This window comes from Penaeus monodon, chromosome 43 (assembly GCF_015228065.2).
Source record: "Penaeus monodon isolate SGIC_2016 chromosome 43, NSTDA_Pmon_1, whole genome shotgun sequence".
Lineage (NCBI taxonomy): Eukaryota > Metazoa > Arthropoda > Malacostraca > Decapoda > Penaeidae > Penaeus > Penaeus monodon.
In genome coordinates this window covers 29088559-29104598 of record NC_051428.1, presented here as the reverse complement: position 1 = coordinate 29104598, position 16040 = coordinate 29088559, and positions in this window count along the sequence as shown.

The window sequence follows — 16040 nt, the reverse complement described above, 5'->3', positions numbered from 1 at the left end:
CCACGGATTCTCTCCAAAAGAACCTTTAAGATCAGCTTCGTGACGTGGCTCATCCGGCTTATTGTGCGGCATAATTCATACTTTTTTACTCCTGTTTTCTTGTTCTGGTATCCGCCCTTCATCATAGTGTTGATAAGCCTTGTCATCATTTTGATTTCAGTGTCGTCTAAGATTTTGATCATTCAGTTGCGGTATCGTCAGGACCTTTTGCTTTCTCGTTTGGCAGTTTCTTGTTGGCGCTTCGAACTTCGTCCTCTAGGATAGGAAGATCTTCCTTGCGATTCGTGATGGCTGGCTCTGTTCCTCTATTATCAGCAAACTGATCCAAAATATGCTCTAACCACCTTTTTAAGATGTCTTCTTTTTCCATCAATATCTTACCATTCTTAGCCTCAATACAACTTGATGCGCAACATGACCTGCGTTTGTTGGTGACCTTTTCATACATTTTTTGTGGGTTAACTTTCTCAAGTTGTTCTACTTCCACACACATGTCGTTCAGAAACTTGTTTTTCGCTCCCTAGCACTTTCTCCTGATCTCCTGTGCTATCACATCAGTCCAGTCCAAATCATCTATCCAGGTCGATACTCAATATCCAGGAAACATTCCTTCTCTCTCACATCATTCACTTCATCTCTTCCACCCCCACCCCCTTACTACTACTCTGCAACTATATTGCCCACCACTCCGCAGTACTACCGCTCTAAACACTACTCCCTCTTCCACACGTCCCTGTCCTACTACCTCCTCTACAGATATCTTGAATACTCTGTTTAGATTGATTTTCCGTCCCCCCCCCCCCCCCCCCCCCCCGCCCCTCATCACAACACCGTACTCTGATAACACTCCTCTTCCAGTAATGCCTCCAAAAACAAACAAAGTTTCCTTCCGATCGTTCCCGCCTTGTCACATTTACATCATCCAAGCTATAGCATTTCAACCAACTTTACTGGCAAACATTCCTGCGACCTATCCTCTCAATACTTGCATTGGAACTGTCCCTTTCTTCCCAACAACTGGCCTGTCTACAACAAGGATTGGTCAGATTGTGGAGAACTTCTCCCGCAACATGGACTATATAGACGTTAGAGTGGACACATCCCCCTGGAATCCGTCTAGGTCTCCCAACCATATTGCCAATTCTTTCACGAGACATGGCGTCTAAGCCATTCTGTAACTCTGCCTCACTCGATGTCTCTTGTGCACCTATCATAATCAATCAATGCTCTGCAAATACCGCATTCGTGTATCATGCGGCGTTTTTTGGGCTACCTAACTAATACTTGCTCCTACAATTGTGGCTCGTACAGTGAGACGCCCTACGATCTACAGATTGTAATAGTTGGCAATACTTGGTGGGCGAACTTTGAGCTTTAGGGGGGTGATGCAGCATTGTACTGATACTGCATCATAGTTCATGAAGCAGGCGAGTAAGTCTTCTCCACAATTTGACCAATCCTTGTCGACACAGCAGATTGTCGGGGAAATGGATAGCGGGAACGATCGGGTTGGTTGAGGAACAAAACTTTGCCTACTTATTTTGGAGACATTGCTAGCAGAGGAGAGATGTCAGAGTGGCCTGTGGCGGGCGGGGATTACGGAAATGATCCCATATTGTACTAAACAGTTATTCAAGAGATCTGTAGAGTTGGGTGCATGAAATAGGTCGTGTGAACATTGGTGGGGTGAGGACTACTGTGAAGTGAACATAAGTTGCATGCGTAACTAGATCGGATGGGTTGTTGGAATGAAAGTCTGGGGGTGGAGGAGATGAAGTAGAGATGTTGGGTTAGGAGGTTAATGGTTAATGTTAACAAGATAAATGTCTAGCTCTAAGGTCATGTAGCCACTATAGTTAATGTTGCGAGAAGGGTGGTTGAGTTAGTGATACTTTCTAAGCTGGCAACAGGAATTGTGAGTGAAAGGGTTAGGTCGTATCAGGTAGGAGTATAATATCAGGAAGAATTGTATGCTTTGCAGAAAAGATCAGATTTTTGAACCCAAACACTTGGTTCATCCCCCCCTTAAGGATGTCTGATAAGGTTGGGACGTCGCTGAAGGGGGATAGGTGCGCAAAGCGAGGTACGATCTGCTTCAAAACGTGGCACGCAGTGATCCTTAGGATATCTTGAAGTGTCTGTGTGTGTATTGACTTTATGAAGTTCACATGAGTACATAAGGATTCCCGTCCATAAGGTAGGGAGTGTGCAAGGGATAAAGAGGGATGTTCGACGGGTTCAGTGGGCGGGTTGGGGTCGGGCGGATGCGCTTGTGGAGGCGGGTAGGAGGATTAGTGTGGGATATCTTAGGAGTGATGGAGATTCAGCATTACTTGGAGTGTGGAAGAGCAGGAGTTGTAAGATTTGGAGTGAGTCGTTTTCATTCAGGTAATCTTGATATTTTCAATGGCTTTCGTCTCTGAGTGGTTGGGAGTTTTGGGGGAAAATGCGATAGTCTTTGATGCGGGGGAAGAAGGACAGGTATGTCTCAGCATCCAGAGAAGCGTGGAGGTTATGTGTGGTAGGAAAGGGGGTTGAACTTTGTTCTGTCTGTTAGGTATGCATGAGCGGAGAGCGGTTGTAATGGATTGTGTGGCGATTGAAAGATCTGTAAGTAGATATGATGCTGGACTTAGCAATGCAATCAAGATGTTGACTGGAATTACGGTATAGAATGGGGGCGGTTAGATGTAGGGGGTGGGTTAGAGAATGTAAATAGCGTATTACTTGGTAGGGTAAGGGAGAACACGCGACTCTACTTGCTGGCTCAGAGTGTAAGTCCAAGTTTGATTGAGGGTTTCTACACTCAGACGAAATGTATGGTGGGCAACCCTTAAATACATATGGGGCCGTCCACAGTTGGCATGTACGTGTGCAGGCAGTTAGATCGGGTATGGCCCAAGTCTGGACACATCTTGTCGGCCAGCTGGTGTGGAACGGAAATTGGCTGATGTTCCTAGCCAAATTTGTGGCACTGAGGTGGAGGGTTGGTATGACAACAGGATGGGATTCTCTCCTATGTAAACGTTAAAGGGTATGCTACGGAAGGTAATTTTGGCTATGTTAAGTGGGTTTCATTGCGATGACCTCGGGGAGGAATGGAGTACATTGTAGTGTTGCATCATAGTCTGTGAGACATGCTAAGTAGATTCTCCACAATCTGACCAACTTTGTCATAGAGTGGCAATTTGCTGGGGAGATGGGTAATGGTTAAAGCGGAGAAATGTGCTAGACCATCTAGGGTCATGTAGCACTATATTAATGTTTGAGGGTGTTGAAGTTAGTGATTAGTTTCTAAGCTGGGCAAGATTGTGAGGAAGGGTTAGGGTCGGGTGTGGTAAGAGTAGATTAGATGGATATGATACGTTTGAGAAAGAGAATATGTTAAGTGAACAGAAAGTGTGGATTCGAAAGGATCTGGATAGGTTGGGAGGTCGGTGAAGGAGGAAGTGTGAAAGCAGAGGTACGGGTTGTTTCAAAACGTGGGCACGATAATAGGATGTGTGGGATTGAAAGGGGAACTTTACATAAGGAACATAAGGGTGGATCAGATTGTGACATCAGATAGGAGTGTGTTAGACGGGTGTGGCCAATGCGTAGTCGGGCGAGAGCAGTCTCCCAACGTCTGTTCCGATGAAATGGAGCTGACCAGGAGGAGATTGATAGTTTTACAGAATGTAATTTATTAGTGCGGAGGCTTGACCAAAAAGATTGCCATCGATTATACAAGAAGGTCTTAAAGTGTGGGTAATAATCCGTCGCTGGGATAGTGAGAAGCGTGTTGGTATGATGTGGACATAGAGGCGTGGCGTGCTAGTTATCTGCCTGTTCATTGCCGGGGATTCCAACATGGCTGGGCACCCAGCAAAATTTGATTGTTTTATGGCGTGTGGACAGGTAGAACAACCAGTTCTGGATCTTACAAACAAGGGGGTTGGTGGTGTGTATTGTCTGTATGAGAGTTAATGAGTTACGGGAGTCAGTAAAAATTGTAAAAGAGGAAGAGGAAAGTGAGTATATGTGTTTTAGAGCGAAAAGGAGTGCATACAGTTCTGTAGTAAGGACACTGGATTCAGGAGGAAGGGAGTATTTGAAAGTACGAGTTGGGAAGATTACTGCAAAACCAGCACCGGAGGTGGATTTGGAGCCATCAGTATATACGTGAATACTAGAGGAATGAGTGGAGACATGGTCAAGGAAATGTGTGAGAAGGACAGTAGGAGGGATATTTGATTTTGGTGGGTCGGGGAAAACAGAAGAGCAAATATGGGGGTGAGGTATAGCCATGGAGGTACGGAATGGACAGAGACGGGGGGAGGTTGGAGATGGGGGAAAGGGGAATGGGAGAGGAGGGTATCCATGCGTGTTGAGAAAGGAGTAGGTAATCGTGGAGATGAAGTCTAAGGTAAGAAGTAGGGGTTGTGGGATATTTAGTTTTAGTGAGGGAAAATTGGTGGAATCGAACATAGCATCGGAGAGAGAGAAGGGCACGACGTCGAGATAGAGATGGTATGCCTGATTCAGTGTACAGGCTCTCAACTGGGGAGGAGCGAAAGGCACCTAGTGCTAAGCGAAGACCACAGTGATGGATTGTATCAAGATGGGCAAGGAGAGAAGTTGAGGCAGAGGAGTAGATATGGCATCCATAATCAAGAGTGGAGAGGGTCAAAGTAACATGAAGATGAAGGAGAGTTTTGCGATCTGAGCCCCTGATATATGGGAGAGAGTTTTTAAGATTCGAAGACGGCGGAGAGCTTTTTCTTTAATGTGTAGAATATGGTCTCGCCAGGACAGTTTGGAGTCAAAAATGACACCTAGGAATTTGCCAGAGGAACGGCATTGGAGTGGAGTGCCATATAAGAAGAGTGGGGGTAGGGGACCTACACGTGAGCGAGAGAAAAGGATGGAGAAAGATTTAGAGGTAGAAAAGCGGAAGCCATGGTTTGTGGCCCAGGAAGATACTGATGAGATTGCAGTTGAAGAAATTGGTAGAGATTTGGTATGGATGTGCCAGAGGCATAGATGGTTAAATCATCAACATATAGTGATGACCGGGCTCCTGGTGGTAAAACTGAGACAATATCATTAACAGCAAGAAGGAATAAAGTGGTACTGAGCACACTGCCTTGTGGGACACCTTCGATTTGGGGAAAGAAAGATGATGTGGCAGAGGCGATTTTGACCTGGAAAGTGCGTTGGGAGAGGAAGGACTTTATGAAGACACCCATGTTTCCACGTATGCCTAGAGAGGACAATTGTTGGAGGATATGGTACCGCCATGTCGTATCATATGCTTTTTCTAGATCAAAAAAAAATAGCTAGTACGGATTCATGGCGTGCAAATGCAGATGTAATATATGTCTCAAAATGAGCAAGGGGGTCAGCTGTGCTTCTGGCACGGCGAAAACCGAATTGGGAAGGAGAGAGAAGATTGTGAGATTCAAGATACCACATTAAGCGGAAGTTCACCATTCGCTCTAATAGTTTGCACAAGCAGCTAGTTAGTGTGATGGGGCGATAGTCTTGAGGAAGGGTACCCGATTTATTGGGTTTCAGGAAGGGAAGGATAAGAGCTTCTTGCCAATTAGAAGGGAAATTTTCTGATGTCCAAATGTGGTTGTAAATTTTTAATAGGAAGGATAAGGAGGAAGATGGGAGTTGCCGGAGCATACGGTAGTGAATACCGTCAGGGCCTTCATGAGTGTTATGGCACGATTGTAGGGCAGCAATGAGTTCAGAGGAAGAAAATGGGGCATTATAGGACTCATCTGAGGATGGGGTGAAGGTAATGGGGGTATGTTCTCTGGTGGTCTTAATAGAAGAGAAGTGTGGAGATAGGGAGAACCACTACTGACCTGGCTGAAATAATCACCCAGTGTCATTGGCGACTTGGAGAGGATCAGAAATGAGGGTATTTCGAATATGGAGGACAGGGGCAGATGGGGGGATGTTTGCTTGATAGTTTATGAATTTGGCGCCAAACATTTGAGATAGATGTAGAGGATGTAATTGATGAAACATAATTTCGCCAGCTATTTGTTTTACTATTCCGGATTGTACGACGGAGATAGGCAGATGCTCTTTTAAAGGAGATAAGGGCTGATAGTTGATTTGGAGTACCTCTCTTGTAGCAGTAACTGTTCCAGGCTGCACGTTTTAAGCGAAGTGCTTTAGTGCAATCAGAATTCCCACCATGGAACACATTTGGAGGTATATGGTCTTGAGGTTCGAGGGATAGCTGTATGTGCAGCTCTTAAGACTGTATTTGTGAAATACTGTATCATTTCTGAAATGAAGGTGAGGGAGGATGGAGGGGTATGAATAGCAGAGAGTGAAGTGAAAGTATGCCAGTCAGCTCTATCAAAACACCAGCGTGGGGAGTTAGGGAGTGGTACGTATGAAGTAGGAGAAAGGAGAACTGGAAAGTGGTCACTATAGGGAAAGTGGTCTAAGACTGACCAGTGGAAATCTAAATGAAGAGAAGGGACATAGAGCGAGGTCAATGCATGAAAAAGATTGCGTGCGTGTATCAAAGTGTGTGGGGCGATCTGAATTTAGTATAGTAAGGTCAGCTGTGAAGAGGAAGCGCTCTAGAGATCGTCCTCGGGAGTTTGTGATAGAATCACCCCATAGAGTGTGGCGGCAGTTAAAGTCACCAACTATGAGGAAAGGTGGTTGAAGTTGGGAAATTAGATTTTCAAAAGCAACAAAGTCAATGGGTTGGGAGGGGAGAAGTAGACTGATATCACTGTGATCCAACGATGAAGGAAGATACGGATAACTGTGCAAGGGACATTGGTTTGAAAGGGAGGTGTGACATAAGGTGTTTTTCTGATTGATAAGTATGGATGAGACATAAGGGAATGTGGGGATGAGACAAAATGATAATTGGGGATTGGATTGGAGGACGTTTAGAAAGGTCTCTTGAAGGCATACAATAGATGGATATAAGAGGAAAGGATATGACGAAGGTCAGGTCTGTGGGAGCGGAAACCGCGAATATTCCAATGAAGGATAGTTATACTTTACTGATTTGTAGGGGAGGGAAGCAGCTAGAGGGTGGGAAAAGGACTGAGAGGTCTGAGATGGGAGAGGTGTGGGAGTTGGTGTTCTACTAGGAGGGGTATTAGGAGATGGAGGGTCTGAGGAAGGGGTTACTTGTGACATAAGGGATTCACGTGTGTATCCAGGAGGGAGTGGAAGGGATAGAGGGGATGGTGGGAGGGTTAATGTGGGCGGGGTTGGGGTCGGGGGGGATGGGCTGTGTTGGGAGGGGGTAGGAGGATTGGGTGTAGGGGGATATCGTTAGGAGGAGGATGGATATCAGCAGTTACTTGGAGTGTGGAAGGAGCAGGAGTTGTAAGATTTGGAGGTTGAGTGTCAGTTTTCATGAGGTAATCTTGAATATTTTCAATGGTTTCTTCTAGGAGTTGGTTAGGGAGTTTTTGGGGATATAGGATTTCTTGTGAGGGGGGGAAGAGAGGACTGGTGTCTCAAGCAAAGGAGTCAAAGGAAGGTGGAGGTGATTGTGTGGTAGGGGAAGAGGGGTGGAACGTTTGTTCTGTCTGTTACGGGTTGTGCGAGGAGGGAGAGGGGAAGGTGTTGGGGTTGTGGTGGTGATTGAAATATCTGTAGTAGAGATTGGAGTGTCTGGATTTAGGATGGCAAAAGAGTTTGACTGGGGAAGGTAGGAGGTAGAAGAGGGGGGTTTAGATGTAGGGGGGGTGGGTTTAGGAGAATTGGTAGAATGAGCAGTATTACTGGAGTAAGGAGTAAGAGAGAAACCACGTCGACGTGCTTCTTGTCTGGCTTCACGTAGTGTGAGTCCAAGTTTGAATCTGAGAGTTGCTACCTCAGACTCAAATTTGTAGGTGGGACAGCCCCTATAAAAATACATTATGGGGGCCGCCACAGTTGGCACATGTGCGTGATTGTGCAGGGCAGTTAGATCGGGTATGGCCAGGTTGGGCACATAGTGGGCATCTGGCTGTGGAACGGCAATGTTTGGCTGGGTGTCCTAGACGCCAAAAATTTTGGCACTGACGTGGAGGAGGTTGGTATGGACGAACAGGAAGGGATTCTCCTCCTATATAGACGTTAAAGGGAAGGTCATGTCTACGGAAGGTAATTTTGGCTATGTTAGTGGGTTTCTTTCGATTACCTCTGGGGGGAATGGAGTAGCATTGCTACTGATGTTGCATCATAGTCTGTGAGACAGGCAAGTAGGTCTTCTCCACAATCTGACCAATCTTTGTCATAGATTGGGCAATTTGCTGGGGAGATTGAAACTGTTCCGGTGCAAGTATTGAGGGTTGGAAGGGGTTCTGCAAGATGGGGTTACCATATATGTCTGTTAGTTTTGTTAATGCTATAGCTTGGTTTTCGGATGTTACTGTGACAAGACGGGAGCGGTCGGGTCGGCTACGGAAAGAGACTTTACCTACTTGTTTTTGGAGACATTGTTGGAAGAGAAGGGTGTTGTCAGAGTAGGGAGCTGTGGGAGGGATCACGAAAAATCGGTCCCATTGGCTGCGCTGAAGAGGGTATTCAATATTGTTTGTAGTGATAGGGGTAGTCGAAGGGCGGGTGCGTGACGATGGAGTAGTGTTTGAGGGAGGTAGTGTTATGGGGAGGTGGGCAATAAGGCTGTAAGGTATTAATAAGGGAGGTTGGGGTGGTTGATGTTGGAGGTTGTGGGGGTAGAGGTGTTGAAGTTGAGCGTGCTGGGAGAGTGGAAATGTTCCTTAAGGGTTGGTTGTTGGCTACTGTACTAGTAGGCATTGATGAGGGGGTAGTTGTTGCAGTGTTCGGAGCCGTGGTCAAAGGAGAGCCTGGGGGGGTGGGTTTACATCGTTGGGGCTATTTGATAAAGGGGCAAGCCTCATTGCCCCTAATAGTGGAGATAAGTTTTCATTACTGGCCATGGTAAGCCTGGATTATGTTGGGGATAAAAACATCCACCCAGGTCCCCTTGAGGGGTAAGGGCTAGATAAAAATCAGGGGAATACCGTGCCCATGGCTCCCTCAGGCCGTTCAGGACTGGCACAAAGTCAGCCTTTCATCCTTTCAGCACGGCTCTCACACCTTAGGAGGTGGATAGCAGAAGGGTTTGGTGAAGGGACAGAAACGGAAGGTGGGAAGGAAAATAAAGACCATGCAAAATTAGTTGAGTCGAGGGCTGAGTCCCAAGGTTGGGGAGTTCCCCATCATTGGGTCCCAGTCTCCGCCTCCTAAGCCCCCCCACGACAACAACGGGCAAGGGATTGGGGGGGTGCTGGGGAGATTGAAACTGTTCCGGTGCAAGTATTGAGGGTTGGATGGGGTTCTGCAAGGATGGGGTTACCATATAGGTCTTTAGTTTTGTTAATGCTATAGCTTGGTTTTCGGATGTTACTGTGACAAGACGGGAGCGGTCGGGTCGGCTACGGAAAGAGACTTTACCTACTTGTTTTTGGAGACATTGTTGGAAGAGAAGGGTGTTGTCAGAGTAGGGAGCTATGGGAGGGATCACGAAAAATCGGTCCCATTTGGCTGCGCTGAAGAGGGTATTTAATATTGTTGTAGAGATAGGGGTAGTAGAAGGGCGGGGGCGTGACGAAGATGGAGTAGTGTTAAGGGAGGTAGTGTTATGGGGAGGTGGGCAATAAGGCTGTAAGATATTAATACGGGAGGATGGGGTGGTTGATGTTGGAGGTTGTGGGGGTAGTAGGTGTTGGAGTTGAGATTGCTGGGAGAGTGGAAATGGTCCTTAAGGGTTTGATTGTTGGCTACTGTACTAGTAGGTATTGATGAGGGGGTAGTTATTGCAGTGTTCGGAGCCGTGGTCAAAGGAGAGCCTGGGGTCAGGGAATCTGTTGGGTTTACATCGTTGGGGCTATTTGATAAAGGGGCAAGCCTCATTGCCCCTAATAGTGGGGATAAGTTTTCATTACTGGCCATGGTAAGCCTGGATTATGTTGGGGATAAAAACAGTCCACCCTTCAGGGTCCCCTTGGGGTAAGGGCTAGATAACTAAATCAGGGGAATACCGTGCCCATGGCTCCCTCAGGCCGTTCAGGACTGCACAAGTCAGCCTTTCATCCTTTCAGCACGGCTCTCACACCTTAGGAGGTGGATAGCAGAAGGGTTTGGTGAAGGAACAGAAACGAAAAGTGGGAAGGAAAATAAAGACCATGCAAAATTAGTTGAGTCGAGGGCTGAGTCCCAAGGTTGGGGAGTTCCCCATCATTGGGTCCCAGTCTCCGCCTCCTAAGCCCCCCCACGACAACAACGGGCAAGGGTTTGGGGGGGTTGGGTTAGGAGGAATGTTTCCTGAATGTGGAGTGTTGACCTGGGCTGATGTGATAATGAGGAGCGGGTAGTAGTAGCAGAGTTCAGAGTTGTGGTCAAAGGAGAGCCTGGGGTTGGGAACCGGGGGAAAAAGGGAAACGGGGGTTAGTTAATAAAGGGAAAGCTCATTGCCCCTTTTAAAAAGCTGGAGTTGTTTGGGAAAATAGTTTCCCCCTCAGGGTGCTGTTGAGGGGTATGTGCTAAATAACTAAACGGGAATACGGTGCTCATGGCTCCCCCAGGCCGTTTATTCCTCCAACATTGCTCTCACATTTTAGGGAGTGGATAGTAGAAGCGGTTAGAGAAGAGAAGGAAACAAAATGAAGGGGAAAAGACCTAGCAAGGTTAGTCGAGCAAGGGCCGAGACCCAAGGTAGGGGTGATCCATAGTATTGGGTCCCAGTTTCCGTCTTCTAAGTCCCCTAGGAAACAACGGACATGGGGGGGGGGGGGGCGCAGAACAAATAGTGGCAATAGATTCTATGAGCATTAAGTATATTGACTTTGTTTACTATAAACAAAGCTCTCCCATGCGATTATACACAGCACAATCTTTCAAATATTTTGGCAGACCATTCTATAACTCCTGGCCAAGATAACCTGTGTAAAGGATTGGTAACCATGTACATGTTCTTGGTGCTCCGCTTTAGAATAGGTACTAATTTTCCTGCAAGGCCCAGCCCACATGATCAAGCACTGCCCAATGAGCAATTGCTTAACACCACAAAGCCAATGGACACACCAAGGAAATCCCTGTACCAGTTGAGTGAAATCGCCAGATATGGCTACTTGCCCAATGTTTTGCACCTGGGTACAGATGGAAGACCCTGTCAGACACCAGCACCATCAATACACAAAATTGGGCAAATTCTGCCAGGCACCGTTTGATCATGTAATTGGGGCTTAAAGGTTCCACAATACTTTATAGCACAAAAATTTGCTTTTAAATGTTTGGGCTACTATCCATTGATGACTGGTAAGAGGTGTTTGCAGCTGCAGGTTGTGTGATGGAAGTCTTGTTATTCAGAATAACTCCTTACAGAAATGAAATCTCAACATCCATGCTGTTTTAGTGCTGAACTGAATTTGAAATTTTGCAAGCAGTGGTAATACCAAATAATGTTACAAAAGGAAAAAGGTTGCCAACTGAATGATTGCCCTCAGTTTTAGAGAATCATGGAATTAATAACCTTATGATCTGAAGTCTTGGTTTCCCCTGCTCATAAAATTAGCACTTTGTTACAATTGGCAACTAATGTCTGGACTACTTTCAAAAGAATACATGGTCCCATGAAAAAATGTGCCCTTTGATACACAGATAGATGCCAGGATAGCAGTACATACATGCCATGTCCGATTCTAGTTTGTTTACATACACAGGACTCCACAGGTGCTTAGCCACTAAGGAATTTACTTCTATTAGTATTGATAAGATTATATAATTAACATCAGCATCAAGAACTTACTATACAAGCATTAGAAAGAGGGGAAATTGCAAGGTCAAACAGGTCTTGTCATGGGCTCCTTGGTGGCCGAGCACTTGAAACCATCTATGAGAGGGGGGAAAGAAAAGTAGTAATAATCTGAAGTTCAGTGGACAGTTCATGTAACCTGACAGCAATGTAGTAGCCTACATTTCCAGTGTTCCTTTTTTATTTAATTTAATTGATCCACTTCAATTACCTACACCAATGAAGGATGGGTAAAAGGGATTAATTTTGAAAAGATACTTGTAGATATGAAAACTAGCTTGCCACATGAGAGAAAACAGGAAGTATTTTCTTCTTACTCAAACATTTCCACAATTTTGAACTGTACCTACTGTAACATTAAAAAGTCGGGTACATAATGCATGAAGGAAGTTTTAATACAATTTACCAAGAAATTAAGTTTCACACTAAATGCACAAGCTCCTCTATCTTCAGGAACTACCAGTGGTAATAACCAACTGCCTTTATCAAAATTTACTTATGTAAAACTGATAATGCTGTAACCGCCCAGAACATTTAAATGTATAGCATCAATTGTAACTCGTTTAATTTCTGGGCTGTCCAGGTTAATGACAGTGAAATAATACTAGTTATTTTTATTGATTTTTTTATTTCATATGGAGAGAAGAATTAATCCAGCTGAAAAAGAAGAGAAAGGGCCTATTAGCATAACTTTCCACATTTACCTCCATTAGATTAACTGTAAATATTGTATAATGCAAAAATTTTGTTATACTGAACTCTGCAGTTTGTACTCAACCATTAAGATACAAGAACTTTTATACTATTTAATCATCTCAATCCTACATCTAATAAATTTCATAGAACTTGATGCGCAAAAAAAAAAAAAAAAAAAAAAAAATACATTTGCAACAAACAGGCAATGGAAAATAGTGTTTACTTTACATAAACAAGTATTTTAAGAAAAACTGAGTTTTGCTTTTATAGGCATCTCACCTTCTTGAAGCCGATGTCTCCGCTGTATTCTCTGAAGCACTGACGGCACATCATGAGAGAGTACTTTCTGATCAGGCCATGACGGTTAGAGCAGGACCGGCTGAAAGAGAGAAAGCAATTTTAACAATTTGAGGCTATAAGTGATTAGACTTAAGGTATGCGCACACTAAGCTTGGGCAAATAAATGACAGTCTTGTAAAGCCAAAGTTGCCCTTGACATTACAAGAAATAATTTGCATATATGAACAGCAACAAGTAAAGGAAAAAGATTGCAGAAAGTGCTGCTCACATGCTAAATCCACCTAGTGCTCCCAAGTTTCTGCTGTATCTTGTGATGCTTGCCAAGGTGAAAACCAATGGGGGTTGGGGGACTACCAACCCTTCCCCCTGGCAGTCTGCCTAATCACTTCGATAACTGAATAAGTTACAAGAAAATGTACGTCTAAGTCATCTGTATAGCCTTCCCCTGCCAATTCTAACCAATAAAAAAAAGCAAACATTTACATTAAAATTTTTACTGTAACCCAGATCTGAGCTATGGGAAAAAGAAAATTGCAAGGTAAAGTGTGGATTTTGCTCAATGACCACAAAACCTGGTCACAGTGTGGAATGACCAATGTACATACTGGGAAGACGGTTTGAACTCTGTGGTAATTTATGATCCAAGATCTGTCAGAATATACAGTGGAGGTTGTTGGTTTGTTGGTGTGCAAGGTGTGGGGGGGCCATGAAATTACTTACTGCGGTGCTAATCCAGATCATTGCTAGTAAATCATGGTCAAATTGGACTGGCATCACAATGGCATACTCTGCTCCTTAAATTGCAAGTAATTTTATACCTTTTCTTGTACTTGAAATAGTGAACAAGCTGGACAAAATATTTGATACCACAATCACTGGGTTAACAAATGGATTATTGAGTTGTGGAGTATACTTTGGAGCAGTTCATTTGAATTGTTGGTATTTGTTATCAAGAGGAACACACCCTCCAGATACCAAGTCCCAAAAATAGGGTGTCATGCAAACCTAACTTTTCCTACCTTCTATTTAATCCCCAACAAGAGGGGGATCCCCCCCCCCCCCCATTTCTTAGCACTTGCAAACTTACAGAAAACATTTTTCCTACCATCACCGAAACATTTGACGAGAAAATGTGTAAACAATATGATCTGAGACAATTCAAATAAAATTTCTTTTCTAGAGATTAGGTATAAGCAGGAAAAAAAAAATATATATATACAAATACAAATCAAAGGAATTTAACTTTGAAAACTCAAAAATAATGGGAAAGCTAAGAACACTAAGCACATTGATGATTAATAAAGGTCAAATACCACTGGTTGTGTAAAGGTGTTGCATGTGGTAACATGGTGCATATATTGATTTTGTGGTAAATAGGTGTCCAGAGCAGCTGTACCTGTGTTTATGATGTTAAAGTTAAAGTTTCACCTTTTACAGAGAAAATATGTGCAAATAAATAAATTAAAAAGTGATATTTTATGTACTTCTGTTGGAAGTAAAAAATTAAGTTATTTGATGCACAAGTATCAGAGCCCCAAACAAAACTATCTTAAAAAATGCCATTTGATATTTACTTTTTGTAACCAAAATGACGAAAAGTGACACGTATAGTGGGTAAGTAACATTGTAGTAACTTTGGCAAAACTGAAGGTGAAAGGTGTGATTTGCATTAAAATAATTTCTGAACATATTGAAAAAAGTGAAGGACTCATTTTTAAGTTGCCCACATTACAATCTACCTTGCAAATATCGTGAAGATAAACATGCATGGAATTGTGGCCAATAGAACAATAGATGGTGCAATAGTTTTCATGGCCAGCAATTACACAGGCACATTTTTGAAGGGGGACACATTTGCCATCAATTACAGTAATTTATATTTTGTTAATCATTGGCTTCAAGAGCATTGGGCTTATGAAATGGTTATTTAATGCATTAGCATGTCTAAAGCGTAAGTAGCATCGACTTGAGTAGTTTTTCTGAAGTAACCCAAAATTTAAGAAATCAAAATTCTACAGGAGGTGCTGGTATAATTGTTGAGGTATTTAAACACTACTTGTGCACTGGAAATACAACTGAGGTAGGGAAGTCAAGTGTGAGACTTTGGGGGAAACTTATGGTATGGTTGGTAGGCAATAACCGTAGTACAGACATGCTCATACCCCTAATAAACCATTAAACTAAACCATGAACAATATCAGCCCACTATAATTTTAAAAGTCATGGAAACAAGCACCTTATCATTAATCTTTCAGAAAACTTTGTGTGGATATGTGGGAAGTGTGGGTCCACACTGTCAAAAGGCTGTGATGGGACTTAAAAAGTGGGTCAAAAGTTCTGGTAGGCAATTCAAATATAAATCAATACATACTGCAGTCTAGTTTTATTACCGATTCTGCCACTCCTCTTCACAATTTTTTTTCTCAAGATGGCATAGCTCTATCGAGGTGAGAAAGCGAAAGTTTCCCTTACCTTCACCAATTCCTATAGTACAGGATATCTTCTGAACACGAGTAAATCAGGTAGGAGTTGATTATGCCTTTATCACCGATAACCAAGATTCTAATTTTACACAATAAAAAAAAAATCAAGAGACTGGAAACACATTTCCATGGTATTTGTTACCGAGAGCAATACACCCTTCAGAGACAAAGTCCAAAGCAGGGTATCAGACAACCCAAAAATCCAAACCTAGCCTTTCCTACTTTCTATTTATTTCTTAGACTGGGGTGCAAGCCCCAATGTACAACCTCCTTTATTAACACTTTGTAACTACTTAAAGAAAACATATTAAGAACTCGGTGTGTGAGGGTGTTGGCCATTTTTGTCATTTCCTGGTAAATAGCAGCAGCTACAGTGTACTTACATTACTCTATTATGCTCTATAAGACGGCAATGTTCATTTTCTTTTATCTCTGTGCATTGCTCTCAATAACATTAACCATTTCTGTTGACAACTTAAACCAACACTGCTGGGTTATGTGTACGTAGTATCATAACATACTGCTTGGTCAGTGGGGTCAGCCTGTACGCAAGACTGGACGCATGGAAAGTATGTTTGGCTACATCTTGCAGACTCCCATGCCCAATGTCTGGCCGTTGCCAGAAATCACCACAGTTTTATCACACTGGTATTCTTGCTACCCGGCTGTGATGGGTTCGGTATGGACATCTGTACAGGTTTTAATAATTTTATACAATGCACTGAACAGTGCACGTGAAATGATTATTTATTGTATCAAAA